Source organism: Melospiza melodia, chromosome 14 (assembly GCF_035770615.1).
Source record: "Melospiza melodia melodia isolate bMelMel2 chromosome 14, bMelMel2.pri, whole genome shotgun sequence".
Lineage (NCBI taxonomy): Eukaryota > Metazoa > Chordata > Aves > Passeriformes > Passerellidae > Melospiza > Melospiza melodia.
The window spans coordinates 7,429,318-7,445,843 of NC_086207.1; the positions used below are offsets into that span (position 1 = coordinate 7,429,318).

The 16,526-nt window shown below is 38.1% G+C and overlaps 1 protein-coding gene across 10 annotated transcripts in view; it reads right to left on the bottom strand.

Moving 5' to 3' along the window:
• Positions 1-16,526, bottom strand: part of TENM2 (teneurin transmembrane protein 2) — a 615,620-nt gene that overhangs the window by 387,570 nt on the left and 211,524 nt on the right. The window lies entirely within an intron of this gene.

The window sequence follows — 16,526 nt, forward strand, 5'->3', positions numbered from 1 at the left end:
ACCTGCCTCTTGTCATCCCTGAATAGTTAAAAAATGTCCAAACCCCATGAATTCTTTACTAAAGAATCTTAGTGTAGCTGATGACTTGTATCATCAAAACAGTTTTCCCACATAGAACTTTTTCAAAATAAAGCAATATGTATTGTGAAAGAAAAGAATAACTTCACTCAAAGAACTAGAGCAATTCAAAGCTATTGCTTGCTTGTCACTTAGGAATGGGATTTTCAGTGGTATGTACACTATAGTACTTGAAAAAATATATTTTTTCCTTCCATTGTGCCCACACTCAGAAGCACACAGAGTCTTACTGACTGAAAAAACCCCAACCCTCTCAGGGTGACAGATACTGTTTTTGTAGCTGTGCACATCTATTTCAATACTGCACTTTACATTAGTAGTTTCACAAACATTTTCTCTGCCTATAGCACTGATAGGTATAATCAAACAGCTCCAGTGGATTAGCCTTACAAACCAGAACTTTCATCACAACAGGATGAAGGACTGGTACAGGAATTGAAATGGACCAACTCCACAGCTGGAACTGAACAAAACAATTGCTTTGCAAAGCTTTTACTACTGGAGCTTAGACTTCATTCCCTGACTTCAGTTTACATAGGCAAAGGAGGTAGATCACAATTAAAAATGCAGTTAGAATACTTTAAATAAATCCTCCATTAACCTTTGAATGCCCTGGCATTGCTATTCTTACCTGAGTGTGGATTATGCGTTTTTAAGGAAGCTCTCCTAGCACTTACCTGAGTAAGGCATAAATAGAACTTCTTTTATGAATAAAGTTTTTTCTTGCCCCAAGAGCCTGTCTGGTATTTCTTAGTCATGAACAGCAGCATTCAGGTAGGTGGGACATCTTCTGGGAATAAGGTCTGAAACCCTCAGCTTCATTTCTCAGGATTGCTGTATTCACTCGATGGCAATTGAATAAAAATAGTGTTCTGCAAACCTCACACAGCTGCCTGGAAACACACTGTTCCTGCAAGGCTGACAGATTTGCTTAATTGTGAGGAACACCTTCCCTCATAAAATGAAATGGTTTCATGTCAGTTCAACAAGTGTGTACCTGGGAACTACAATATGAATTACTCTTAATTTATCGGCAGTGCTGCCTGCATGCTTTATGAAAAGTATATGTGTACATATAAACAGGGTAGAAATTAACTTGTGCCTTAGGCTACCACCAAATGTCAATTAAGCTGCCAGACTTTCAGGGGTTGGTATTCTGTCTCTCTGCCTGGGGGAAGATTTGTATTCAATTTATTGTTGAATAAGACAACCAGTTTGGCAGGGAAAGGAGATTAAAAAATTACAGACTATTTTTTTAAAAGGTGAACATAACTTACTGAAAACAAATTTTAGGAAGCTTTCTTATTATTCCTGAAACTATTTTTCAATGTATAAAGCTGGAGAGGGGGAAAAAAACCCCATTAACTGTCTGTAAGCAGGATCTAATACAAGCAATATAGGTTAAAAATGCACCCTTGTCTTTGTTTTATTCTTTCACTATTTTATTAACATATAAATATCATTGGGAGAAGCTGCTGCCATACCCAGGCAGAGGATGTAAAAAACAATTGTGCTTCTAAACAAGGCAGTAATTCACTAGCTGTTAAAAATGCTTTGTTTTTTCCATTAAACAAACACATAAATTACTTCCAAGTCTGTCTCTGTCTTTACAAAGAAACCCTTCTTACCATTTCAAGCTGTCTCAATGTTGCCAGACCTTTAGAACTGCTCAAATAGTTAGGTGCCAATTGTATCCCAAATACAGCCATTCAGGCCCAAAGTCATTAAGTACACTAAAATTCATTGTGCTGATGCAGACAGAGAGGGTCTCAGGTTTGGGTTCTCCCCACATCACACTCACACTGGTTATTTCTTCACATGGACTCTGTGCTTTGAAGGCTCTTCCCCACTCCTGGACCCTCAGAATGGCCAAAGTTTCCCTGTCAATGGGAATGTACAATTTCTAGCATGCCTTCATGTCAATGGAAATGAACAATTTCCAGCATCCCTCCATGTCCAGGGAATGTACAATTTCCAGTATTCTTCCATGTCCATGGGAATGTGCAATTTCCAGCATCCCTCCATGTCCAGGGAATGTACAATTTCCAGTATTCCTCCATGTCCATGGGAATGTGCAATTTCCAGCATCCCTCCATGTCCCTGGGAATGTACAATTTCCAGCATTCCTCCCTGCCAGGCTCTCCTCACCTGGGTGCTTTTCCTCAGGTTGGGAGTTCCAATTTAAAGCAGCCAATTTTTGGCACTGACTCTGCTGAAGCAAGCCCCATTTTGTTCACTCCTATCATTACACACATGATCCAATTTAAGAATATAAAGTGAAACATTGTGATGCAAAAGACCCACATGCAGCCAAATCTATGGAGGAAACCTTCACCCAGCTAGATGTTCCCAATATCAATCTGTTATTGACCAGTATGGCTTGGTATTGGAAAGGGAATGGGATCTCGAGTAGGGTATTTTCCTCAACTTTGAGTTTCTCCCTTCTCTTATCTTGTGATCTGAGGAAAATCAGCTTTTACAGAATTTATTTGTGATTGCATGGCCAGTCTATATACTATCTATATGTACTATATACTCCATAAACTCTCATACATATATATATATAAAAAAATAAAACTGTATATATACATAGGTATACTATACACATAAATGTATATAAGCACAGTTTATATATGCCTGTATGGAGAGAATTTATATATGCGTAATTTATATATGCCATATATAGAGAGAAAATATACATATATATAATATATATATGATATACTCTATAAACTCCCATACACATATATGTGTATATATATATAACGGTATATATATACACTATACATATAACTGTATATATATACACAATATACATATAACTGCATATTAACAGTTTATATATGTCTGTATATATATATATGTATATATATAATGTGTGTATATATATATGTATATATATATCTATATATAGATATACATATATACACAGTTTAGATATATGTATGTGTGTGCCTGTGTATATTCACACAGTCTTACCCCAGAGGAAAACATATAACCCAGAGAATGATGTGAATAATCTGCTGGATTGATCAGTGTTCAGGTACCACTACAGAGCTGCTCACACAGTGTCTCCCAGCAATCTGGCACATGGGGCATTGGCTTTGGGGGTCCCCACTGCCCAAGCTGTGTGAGAGCTGAGCTGAGTTTCTCCTGCTCACCCCAAGGAAGAGCTCTGCAGGCATTCTGCAGCTCAGCTGCTGGGAGCACACGCTGTCACACGCTGCCACCATTCCCCAAGCACACTGCAGTGCCTTTGCCACTCACTGCACCCTCGGCTCCTGCGTTTCCAGGAGCCACCAAAGGTCACCAACATGCTCACCAGCAGCTCCTGCTGTTTGGAAACAAATATTGGCTAAAGGGCTCTTTGCTCCATCTTAATTTGCAAAAACTTACCAGTTTGCAAACACAGAACATCAGAAATAAAAGGCCTGACAGAGAGCTGTGGCAACCAAGAAAATCCTCACAGATGGAGCATCTATTCTCTCATTTTCTCTCTAGGAGCATTTTCAGCCACTTAGGTTCTTCCCACATTTAGTCCTACAGTAAAAATATCTTTTGGTGCCTTTCCTCAAAACATCATTTAGTAGAGCACGAAAAAGAACTGAAACAAAAGTGTGAAAACTACTAAAAAAAAAAGTGCAGGATTACTGTACCTTTATTTTTTTAAATATTTTGCCTATTTTTTCTATATGAATTTTTCACATATACTAATTTTCTTTTTCCAAAGGGCCAGATAGGCCTTAACCTCTGCAGTGCTCTGGGCCTTCTTTCTGCAGGTCCGCAGCTTATACTGTCAAAGACAAATGTAATGTCAACAGGAAACTGAATTATCACAGTAGCAAGTTTTCTGAATCACTATCACTTTAAGACAAAGGGACAAACAGGGATGTCAGCAAAATAATCAAGTTTCAAAGGGAAAAAAAAAATCTATCAAGGCAATTGTACTTGTTATAAAAAAATGTATTTTTGATTATATTTTTGACTAGAATGCTAAATATTAATTCTCAGGGCAGTTGTTTTTTGTGTTTTTTTGCAATTATGTACAAGTGCACTGTTTAGCATGGCAGCTGTGCCCAAATCTCATTTATTGAATGGACATCATTAGAGGCAGCAGAGCTCAGGAAGGTTATTAGAGCCTCATCTGAACGACCAAAATGTCAAGTCAAATGGGAATGGTGAACAGTGATATGAAACTTTCTCCAGTTACCTCATGTTAACAAGAAGAAACAATGCTGAGTTTTTACCAAAAACAAAACAAAGCGAGGAAAACAGCAACACAGATGTATTTGTGACTACAGCCATTGAGATACCCATTTTTTTATATTCCTCATATTTAACATCATTAAAATGATGCTAAAAGCCTCCTGCCATTAGTTGATTATTGCTTCTACCTCCAGTCACCAATCAGCTTTGGAGTGCTGGTTACAGCATGGACAAGGAACAGCTGTGGATATGGAAAACAGCAAAAAGGGGGGTGAAAAACAGCAAAAAGCCTCTGTGGAAACAGTGATTTAGAACTGCTCTCCTCCCACTACTAAAACTCAAGTGTCACATCACTTCTTTTTTATTAATTTTCCTTGTTTTCCTTTTTTTTCCCCCTCATTTTATTTGATGAAGTCAGAGAGGTCTGAGAAGATTTTAGGAAAAAACAAGTACACAATAATTCTACAAATTAAAAAATCAAATCCTTTCAGAATCCCTATTTTTCCTTGACACACCTGAACTGTTTTAGGGAGAAAATGTCTCAGAGCTGTCAAATAAATGTGTGACTAAGAAAATGAATTTTTAAAATCAGTTTTGTGATAAACTGTTGCAAACCAAATTAAAGTAACCTTTGGGGTTTTTTTTAAGATATATCCTTCCCGTTTTTCAGCTATAGCTTTTACACATGTAGGAAACACACAAACTCAGAGGTTACGTGTGAAATACTGCAAAACCCCAGGCAGAGCCCTCTGATCAAGCCCTGCCTTCCACAAGGGCTCACGTGCACTGCACACGCACGGGGTGTGCGAGGTTAATGTGCACAAAAAAGAGTTTTCTCAAGGCCAGTAAAAAGTGTTGGCTATGATCTTTTTTCTTCTTTAGTGTACCTCCAAGTGTTATTTTTCTTTCACATTCTGTTCTACAAAAGATCTTTAGCACCTATTTTGGCAGAAAGCTTAAAATACCAGGGCAATCAGAAAAGAAGTGCAACAGTGACTTCACAGAAAATTGAAGCTGAGCAACAGAGAGGAAAAAGGATCTTCAGTGATCTGTGTAGGGCGTCTGCTTGTTGTTTCCCTCAGACCTGCTTGCTATAAATTAACACCTAAATTTTGGACAGGGTTTTGTTTTTTTTTTAAAGACCTGCTCATTTTTTCAGGACTATGTTTACCTGCAATTCTATTAGTTATTATCCAGATAAAGCAAAATCAGAGCAAACAGGACCTAAATTAGAAGACTGGATATTTTGTGAGAAAAAAAAAATAATTCAAGCATTATTTTAAAAAATAGTATTATTAAAAAATAGTAATGAACAACTCACACTGCAGTCCTCCTATACATTTCACAGTAAAAATACTATGATAAAATAACATTACAATGACCTGAGATGACATCTTCAGAAATTAATAGGCAAGAAATGGTACATTGTTTCAAAACTTTCACTTCTTAATTTTCCTTGTTTCTGCTGATTGAAGGCCCTGTGACATTGACCTGTTCTGGGGAAGGATTCCAGTATCACTGTCTTTCAAGGGACTGAATAAACCTGGCTCTGCAGAGCACATTTCCAACCATAAACCTGTGCATACTAACACATGTCTTGCAGTAAAGCCAGTTTACTGAACTTAAATTTGAAAATAAAAGTTTCTGGAGGCCTGATATGGCCATCAAAACACTGTAACATAAAATGTCAATACTCAGAGACTTTAAACTCAGGCCTAAATAAAGTGACCCCAGAGCCAGTGTAGCAGCTCAGAACAAATGGAATCAAAGCAGAAAGGGCACAGGCAGCACATGAGAGGGAGAGGGCAGGGGAAAAGCCAGAATGAATGAAGAAGGAACAGAACTTGTGCTCCAGCTCTCCCTAAGCCATGGCTGCAATAGTTCACAAGGTTTGAAACTTGAAAGGCTATGTTGCCTTATTAAGAAATGTTATCTTGATCTGTAATTACATCTGGACCATATAAAATAAGCAATTAATTTTTATCAATACAGATTAGTACAATTTCTGTATTTAAGATCCAAGGAACTGATCTCTGTGTTTGCAATCTTTGCTCATTTCATTTTGTGAGGCTGTCTGTTACTGGCTTATTAAAGTCTCATTATATCATCAAGCCCAAATGTCAATCCCGGTCCCTGTCCAGGCTCTTCTCTCTGGATTTAGTCATTTCCCACAGAAGTATTTTCTGACAGCAATGAGTCTGACACTTGTGACCAGTCCAAGGTTTACAGCAACACTCCAAGCCTTCATTTCTTTGGCTAAAATGCTATAGTTACTCAGTGCTCAGCACATGCAGTATTGTGGAGCACGAAAGATCTTTATATCCATGCAGACATGCATATCTGTCTGTATAGGAAATGATCTACATGGAGACCTTTTCCATGGGGAAAGCTCCCAGCACAGGTGCCCAGTTCAGCCAGAACTGCCCATTTCCCAGCACTCTCACACCTTTATGGGGCATGGGCAGAGCATCCCTCCAGCTCAAGTCTCCAGCTTTGATGCCATCTACAAAATAGAAGCAATTATTTGCCTTTTAGCCCAAGCTAAGTTTGTCTTATTTCATATTATTTTGCATATTCAAGAAAATTCACCTCAATAGCTATGACCATAAACCAACTCAGACCAGCTCATTCCTCCAACACATTTTGTTCTGAATGGATTACAGCCTGAAATTGGAATTAAAAAAAAATGAGTAAAATAACTTAGAACTTCAGAAATTATTGCAATAATGGCTTCATCCTGCAGTTAGGAGGAATATGGAAGAGATTTCCAAGTAAATTAGATGCATCACTGTAAGCCCAAACAGCACTTAATCATTATCCCAAAATACACCGAATTAGGAATTTTAAAACTATTTTCCATATTAGAACAAGGTGACCTAATCTACCAGGATCAGCTTCCAGGATTCTGTCGGATGTGTTGTCAGTATATTTCAAGTTCAGAAATTTGATTTTAAAAAGCAACAGATTTTTCAAAGATTATTCTCACATTGGCTAAATATGATACCCATCTGTGAATTAAAATAAATACATTTAGGAAACTATCATAGGAAACTATCAAACTGTTCCTTAAAATCAAACATATGGTAAGTGTTCACTATGTCAGGCTCGAGCTGGGACTCTCCAAAGCTGACCAATCTCATGGTTTGGGTTCTGAATTCTTTTTTTTCCCATAATGTTAATTTGTTGAAAAGGCTTAACAAGATCATCAACACGAATATCTGTAAGACCTGAAAGAACAGTTCACATGCGGATCAGAAATGTATGGTATTTTTGTTATTTTAGTTCAGAAAAAGAAGCACTATACTGATAATAGGTTGCCTATTGCAAGGAGAAAAATGATGTTTAAGTGGCTTTTTGGAAGAACAGCCAGACTAAAGGAAAAGGCCCAGCTTCTCAGCTTAGTCACTAATATTTTACTGTGTTATGATGCAAACCAATTCCAAATAACAGCACCAGCAAAAAGTATCTTCCCTCTAAGACATGCACTCACCTGGGAAAGGACATTTTGTTTGGACAAGGAGCTTTGATAATTCTAAATATTAAAAAAGAGAAGGGTTTTAAAAATGAAAACCCTTTCATGCAGGCTTTTCAAAAAAAGGGGAAAAATATTATGAATAAACCATTTCAGCAGGTCAATAGAAGGGACAAGGAATGGAAAAGGAAAGCAAGAAAAAAATAGTAGACTAAAATGATAAAAAATGGAAAATGCCATTTTTAAAATTAGAAGCCTTCTTGAACTTGGGTCAAAAACTCCAACCATCATTTCCCTTACTCATTTTATATATCTAATTATTAAATGCACTTCCATTTCAGTATGTTACTTAAGAACTCAAACCTGTACTGTTTGGGGACACCTCTTTCTCTTTGAAACACTCCTGGGAGACAGATTCTTGGGGATAATTGATTTATTCCAGTTGTCAGGCTTAGAACAAGGGATCCAAGGGATGGGTTTTTCAGATTTCTCTGTTCGTTTTTGCTGGTTTTATGAAATATATAACAATTTATCAATACTTCCAGCACTCAGGACGGGTTCAGGATGGCAGAGCTCAGGCAGCTGAGGAAGCCTTGCCCTGCTGCAGGAGCAGAGGTGAGCACAGAGCCCCAGCTGCAGCTGGAGAGGGGCATGGGGGCTGCTGCCAGCTCTGCACACCTCAAAGGCTCAAACTCCCCTCCACGGGGCTACCCAAATTGAGGGGTTTGTGCTCCTCAACCTTTCAGCCCGCCTTGGAAAGTTTATTAAGGAAAAATAAAAAATCATCCATTTAAAGTTGATCCAGTCCATTATTTTTAGGCCGCTGCCTTTGGAGGCAGCAGACGACAATGGAATGGAAAATTCCTTTCCTTCTGCAGCTCTGCAGGTGCACTTGCATCATGAAGGAGCTTCTGAATAAAGCAAACTGTACATATTACTAGTGCCTTCAAAACAGCTTATGAACTTTTCAGTCCATTGTGATCACAGTTCCCTGTATTGGAAGGGAGCCTATGCCCTTAAATCTTAACTCTGTGAACTCTTCCCTTTAAAGTACCCAACATGAGAACTTTTTCAGGAACAGGAAAGCCTGAGCTCTAATGAGATCCTCTCTGACAATTGCAGAATAAAACCTTCTATTATATATGCTACAGAGATTGGAAACACATTTGCTATACCTCTCATTTTTCTTTACGATCCTCTCAGTCCCTTAACTAGAGTACAATGTCCCTGACTTGAATTTATATCACGCTTTTGAGGATGCAATAAGCAGCAGATTGCAGAACCTGATCGCTGAAGGAAAGATAACTTCATGGAGAGGCAGGCTGCTGTGAGCTAAAGTGCACAAAGCAAGAGATTAATGCCTGCAATAATAAATACATACATATGGACAAAGCCACACTCCTCCATATTGTCTTGGAAAATCGACCAATTGAATGACCGAGCAGCAATCCAAAAAATAAAATAAAACAGAAATAATTCTGTAGTGTCCAGAGTAAAGCAGATTTTCTGCAGTGTAGCAAATGACAGAAGGTTGCACTTAGTCCAGGAGGTAGAATCCAGGTATCTGAGGCTTAGTGAAAGGAGAGGGAGGGAAGGAGACAATGCACAACAACCCAACACAAGTCCTGGTAACCTGACTGTACATCCTCTGCTATCCTGCACTACAAATGTAAGTGTGAGGCACAGAGAATAAAACATTAACTCTGAAGGCCATCTGAGGAGATCAGCATGATGGGGTTCAAGAGTCCTCTAAAGCTCCCATAAAGCCAGAAGGGAAGTAAGATTTCCATTCCCAAACAAATGGGATATCAGCTGCTGTTATTTCAGAACCAAGGAAATAGCTTTATTGATTTCAATTTTAAAGTTTAGAAACTGTGGCCTTCGTAAGCACTCACATGAAGCTGAACAAAAGAACCCTATCAAGATCATAAGATCATAAGCTTCAAAGAATTCTCTTCATACACGCTGTCAATTGTGGCCAGAAATAAAGGCCAAACTTTGAAAACAAGACAGTACCAATGTTATGGGTTGGTGGTTTTTTGCTTTGATGGGATTTGTTTATTTTGTTGTTTTCTCCCTCCAAAAGGACCAGCTGCTGAAAGATTCTCTCAGCTATGTGTGCCATCCTATCACTCCCTCTCTTCCTTACAGTATCATGTCTATCATTAAATCAAACTATCTGCCCAAGCAACATGGAGCCTCAATAAAACTCCATTTCTGCTGAAAGCAGAGCACAGGTTACTTTAGTGCCATGTTGTCAGATGTTTCCCCATCTCTATTTGGATAGTGCCACCAGTGTTTGAACTGAGGGTGAAGCACCCTTACCTCATGCCAAAGGGGAGCTGGAGAGTGTTACACTCACAGAGAAATCCTGTGAGAGGAACCAGCACTTCAGCCCCCTTGGCAGATGTGTTTGAGCCCTTTAACTGCTGCCTGAAGTTTGAGCTTTTTATGTTTTTCAGACCCTGTCCTGCACTGCAGGGATGCAGTGTCAGCAAGCTCTCCTCACAGCTTGGTCAGACAGGACAATCCTCCCAGGCCTGGGAGCCCAGGCCACCATCACAGCCTCAGGCCCTGAGAAGTACAAACAAAAGTGAATCAGGGTGGAAGCAAACTGGGGGAATGTGACTTCATTCCCTGAAGCTGTAATTGGACAATTAACCTCTGATATGCTAATAGATGAAACTTATCTGTCTAAAAAGCCATCATCCATCTTGGGTGTAGCCTCTGGGAGGCTTTTGACTGCCCAAGGTGTATCTGTTAAAGGCCTTTAATAAAAACCCACTCAATTCTTTTAACTCTGTTCCAGGTAGCCATTCTTGGCATCATAACCACCAGCAGGGTGCAGATGCACAGCACAGGCCACTGAAGGGCCCTGAACAAATTTCCACACCCATGTCTCACAGTCCAATGCCTCCTTGGGGATAGCAGATGTCACTGCTGGTCCTGCCACCCTACAACTCAGACAAGGGGCAAAAACAAATAAAAAGACTAAAAAATATCCTTAAAGTCACAAGAGTCACCAAAGAAGGAACAGCACTCAAGTCCTCCTCTGCTTCTTTGGTCATTATCATCTCTTGTAACAGCAGTGAGAAAACACTGCCTTCTATCTGCACACAGCACCTCCAGAAGTTTCTTCCAGAAGAAGGACTTCTGGTTTCATCACAATATTCTGCTTTGCAATATTGGAAATATATCTCAAAACAAAAAAAGATGAGTCTTCAATGCATCCACAACACTGTATGTTCTTCATGAGGATTTCCAGAACGGCAAGAGAATAACATTTCAGTTATGTAGTATAACATGTCCTTCTAAGCCCATTGTTTACTTTTATCATATTCCACCTATGTGCTATTTACAAAAGCAGAGTGTCACCAAGAAGCATATTCTCTTAAAATGCTCCTTTAGAAGATCACAGTAATTCTGGTTGGTTTTTTATTTTTATTTTTTTAGTAATTGTTCTACCTCCTTTTTTTCTTGACTTTTTTTTTTTTGTAGGAAATCTATTTGATAAAAACACTTCATGTGTCACACCATATCTTCTAAAACTAAATTTTAATGACTGTATTAAATAGTGGCCACAGGCCAACAGGAAAACAGCTTGCCTGGCAGTTTAATTGACAGAGCATCTGAAGTGTCCTTGAAAATTATTAAAAGTTTATTACAGTCCTGGAGGTCAAGAATGAAAGGCTTCAAACAGCAGTTCTGTGGAGGTCCTTCTCTGACCCAGATGCTGGAGCTTTGATGTTCCTAATAATTCAAAAAATTTAACTTAACACACAGACACCTTCAAAAAGTCTCCTCTTTTGAAAATTTGCAATCATTCATACACCATAGAGCTCAACAGTGTTTGAATCTCTGACTGGAACATAAATCTGTGATGAAGCATAATTACTTTAAACCAAATAACCTACACGATGCCACGAGCAATGGGAGAACACATTTAAAAGTCACTAATTTATTATGCAAGCTGTAAAGAAGTGAAATATGTTGAAAACAAGTATAAAGTGACAGAAAGTATTTTATGTATTTATGAAATACCTCACAATATACCTACTGCATTCAGTTTCTTTTTCTCATTAATATTGTCAGTGAAATAAACTTTTCATGATGATATTTGCTAAATAATTAGTTACTGCTGTACTTACCAATAAAGTTTGCAAAATTTACATCACTCATGAGGAAGGGTAAATATTCTCTCTGCCTCCATCGGACAGTTTAGGATGCAGTTTATAGATTAGAATTAGATTAGCATACAGATTTTGCATAGAAAATAAAAAATATCTTCACACTGAATGGAAAACCTAAATTTTCATTCTGCCAGAGAACAGTGAATACTTTAATGACTGTGCCACATATACAAAATTATCAGCATGGAAGGCTGACAAAAAGGAGGTTAACTGACAGATACAATAGCTTCACCTTAACCCAGATGTCAGGAAACTTGTCATTATTGATATTCAAAGCTAGAAAAGAACAGTTAAATGACTCACAGAGAGCTGAATAGGCTGGCATTTAAAACATCATGTGTGTAAAAATTATGAGGTATTTTCTGCTTTGTTTTTATTTCAGAACTTATTATTTTGTTAAATATCTTCTCTACGTGGCTTGAGATGATTCTATATTATCCACGTGTGGTCTAAGATAAACAGACCATTTTTCCCTCTGAGTTTTCTGCATTAAATCAACAGAATTATCCAAAACTTTAAGAAAATTGGAGCTCAGAATACAGCCTAACTGATCTCAGTGTTATGCATGAACATAATCTCTTAATTCAATCCAACATGAAGCACAGTTTAAATGTGTTGATGACAGTTGGTCAGAAAATGTACATGGTGAGAAACAAATCTGCATGCTTCGCTTGCTTGATTTTCAAGAATGCAGAGCATTTAACTCATGTTTAAATTATGACAAAATAGGATAAATGTTTCAAGGGAAATGAAGGAAAACAGACACAAACTGTGGTTTGAATTAATTTCTCCTGTTCCACAAACATATCAGGTATTTTTAAAAGGATGTACGAACTGTCAAAATAAGACTCATCCTCTTATTACTTCCCCAACACCTGGTTTTAATATCTAAAGAGCCCAAAAATGTGCCTGATCACCATGACATATGAGAACCACAGAGAACACCATTCCAGAGGATCCTGCTCTGGATCACAGCACATGCTCACACCCACAGAGCATCCATACTGGTTCCCTTATTCAATTACCTAGTTTGTCCATATGTCCAGCAAAAATAGAATTAGACATTTTAGGGTAATTTACTCTGAAAGAAATCAGCCTCTTGCTAATACCAGTGAAGGGAAAGTGAACGGTGAAAGGACATTGAGCCTTAGTCTGAAAAGTGCTATCGGCTGTCAGCTCCACACACTGAAATTATGATATAAATTAGTATCTTCTAGACATGTGAGAAACCTTTCTTCACTTTCCTTTGAACAGATTTATGAATCTGGGCTCCTCAGTGGAGGTGAATAATTCACGGTTCCCCACCCCTAACTTGATAATGAAAATGAGTCCAATTTGAACTTTTAGCTCTTTGACATTGGAGAATATAAAATGCAGAATTAGACTGTAATATGAATGCAGCCTAGATCAACCTATTAATCATTTTGTGATCTTTGGAAAAAAAAAAAAAAACAGAAACCAAAAAACTATTAAGAAAATTGGTTGTTCAAATGAATCATTACATTTCAACAAATGTTAGCTTTTGTATTCCCCATCTAAGAGGAATCCTTCCTTTTACCAGAAGCCTTTCTCCAGTAATCTTTTTTTCTAAAAGAGTAGACTACAGTTATACCCAAACAAATTTGTTCTCTTAAACTTAAAATAAAAATGTTATTCTTAACACAGAAAGAAAAGTCTTAAGCATTTCTTCGGAAAAAAAAACTCAACAAAATTCTTATTCACTTTTGTGCCCATTTTTGTAACCTTGCATTCACCTTCATTACAATAGCATTTAAAATGTTATAGAAGGACAACAGTGAAATAACAGCAAGTTTATCATAGCTAATACTCAGGTGGCCAGATGACTTCATACTTTGACTAAAATCACAAATTATGATGCTTTCATCCCTTGGTAATGACATGGAATGTTTTCTACTGGCAAGACAATGAAATTAGTCACAATCTTCTCCTCAATTCCTATCCCAGCAGAATTTCAATTCATAGCAAAAGGAAAAAAGGAGGTCAATGTACGAAGCTAGACAAAAAAGAAGACACCTGAGCAGCCACTGAATATTCTATTTCAAGCATCCATCCTTGACAAGCAAGCTGCAATTAAGATAAGATTTATGCATCAAGCCCTTCAGTTGGATCTCTGAGGCTGCACACACATTTTGCTGCACTGTTGTTAGAAGCATCAGTTAAAATGTTCAGCACAACAATACATAAAACACTATCAGAAATAACAATTTTTCCTTCTGCCATGGAGCTGGTCTGGTGCAAAGACAGAGGATGCTCTGAGCAGCAGCACACAGCTAGAATTCCTTTCCCAACTCACTGCCAGCCTGGACAAAGCTCTTCCCAGATCTCTGTCGCCCTCTCCAGTCTGTAACACAAGGGCTCACCAAAATGGTGAAGTGATACTGCAGCAAGAAAATTAATTTATCGATTTGGATGCTATTTAACCACCATGCCACAGGGACTACTGTCACCCAGCGTATGAACATTTCTTTTTATGCAAATCCCAGTATTCCAATGGAGCTACTTCCTCAGCCAGGGCCCCATCTTCACGTTTATAATCCTAGGGAGAAAGCAATGAATTGGTATTTTATCTGCCCACAGAGCTTTCCGGGGTCATTGCAATAGAAGAAAATCCCACACCACGAGTTCCAATATAGGCTTAGAACCCCTAACTTGGAATATCCAATAGGTGAATAACAGGAACTCAACATGGTACCAAGATATAAACCAAGAAAAAGGCATAAATTTGGAGAACATGGAAGACTGGAAACAGTTCCTGTGCTGTGCCACATTGTAACAGGGCAGAAAATAACATTCTATGCCATTGTTTAAATTCTGTAACACAGGAGTGTGACTCAAGGAACCTCAAAAGGCAGAGATAAATATCAAGGCAACATAACACTGGTGCCACTGTCCAGCATAGTGCACATGACTGATCATTTATCTCTGGAAAAAATTTAATTTCTCTCTTGAAAAACATTACCAGGACTGGAATTCACTTCTTCCTCCTCATTATCTGAATGCTGAGCCATCACTGTGCCAGTGAACATTTATTCTTGATACTTAACAGGCCAGGAAGGAGAACAATGAATTCCTCAAAGGGTTCACAGAAAACCAACCTAAGAACCACATAAATGATTAAGGGGAGTGAACTGAAAACCACCACCTAGAAATAAGAAAATTGGAATGCCTGGCAAATTGTAAGAGCAAATAATGTCCTTTTGAAAAGTATGCTTAAAATGAGCATGAGTACCAAACCCCAACCTTTTCAAGATGATAAAGCCAAGAACCCAAAGAACTAGACAATAATGTGTATGGCTTTAAATACATATCTTTTTCTTTTTCACCTGTATAGCCACTAGTCCAATTGAAGGGAAATTTTGTTGTTTTGTTATGGCTTGCTCTGGTTTTTGACTGTTCTTTCCCCACTTTAGAAATGCTTTAGTCCATTGCTGCTGAAGTTAGGTAAGAGCAGGAGTTAGTAATCAGATAAACATCTAGCACTCAGACTTTTAACAGCCTTAAAATGGTCAGAGATGCTGGATATTTTTACACAGACCCATTCTCTCTTGTATATTACAACTGAGAGACCACGAGAGAGAGGGACCATTTAGGTCATTACAGAAACATTTTCTTCTCACCTAACTGTCTCCAGAGCCTGAGTCCATTGATTTTCCCTGGGACTTATCTTCCTCAGTCACTCCAGGGCTTTTGAAGACGTCATCATTAAGCAGTAATCTAATCTGCTTCTCATCAATTGCTACCAGCCCTGACCAGTGGAAGTCAGAACCAACCCACTTGCTAGCTTGAAAAAAAATGCTTGAAACTAAACCACACAGCAAAATTTTGGTTTGCTATAAATAGTATTGACTGGAGACCACAAAAAACACACACTTTGGAGAGCTGATGGGTGTTGCTCAGTGAAGAGAAACTGATTAAACTAGAAAGGTGAATCCCCATTAGTCATCCAGCCTATGAACAACACACAAAGCTCCATCTTGCCATATTTTTTTTTCTCCTTTAATAAACTACTATCTTCAAGTATGAAGGTGGTTCAGGACAATTAAACTGCCATCTCAGACAGGCTAACCTGGCACAAAATTTTAGTCATGCAGCTAGATCTGATCTATTCTGATCTATTGCAGTGTGATGAACCATGTGTAGTATGACAGTGAGTAAAAACCCCCTTACTATGCTGCTAAAAATACCAGCACCATGCTAGAGATAGGCATTTAAGCCATAAAAAGTGCTTAAAAAAGGAGAGAAAGCTAATTAAATGTACATTTCTCTATTTATGTGTTATGGGGAAAATTTGCTGCAGCTCAGATTCTTTTTATGTGCACCTCACACATTATTATTATTGAAAAATGTTCTCTACATTTGAATACAGCCAGAAGACAAATATGACTGACTACTTACTCCCAATATAATCAGTAAGACACAGAAATCAGGATAAGTTCCAAAATATTTCAATAGTCAATTCTAATTTTCATCTCCATAAGTTGCAGATCAACTCCCTCTCTCCCTTGGGTTATTTTACATTTGATCCTTCCAAGGCCAGCCCTGACCCAGCCATAGCTCTC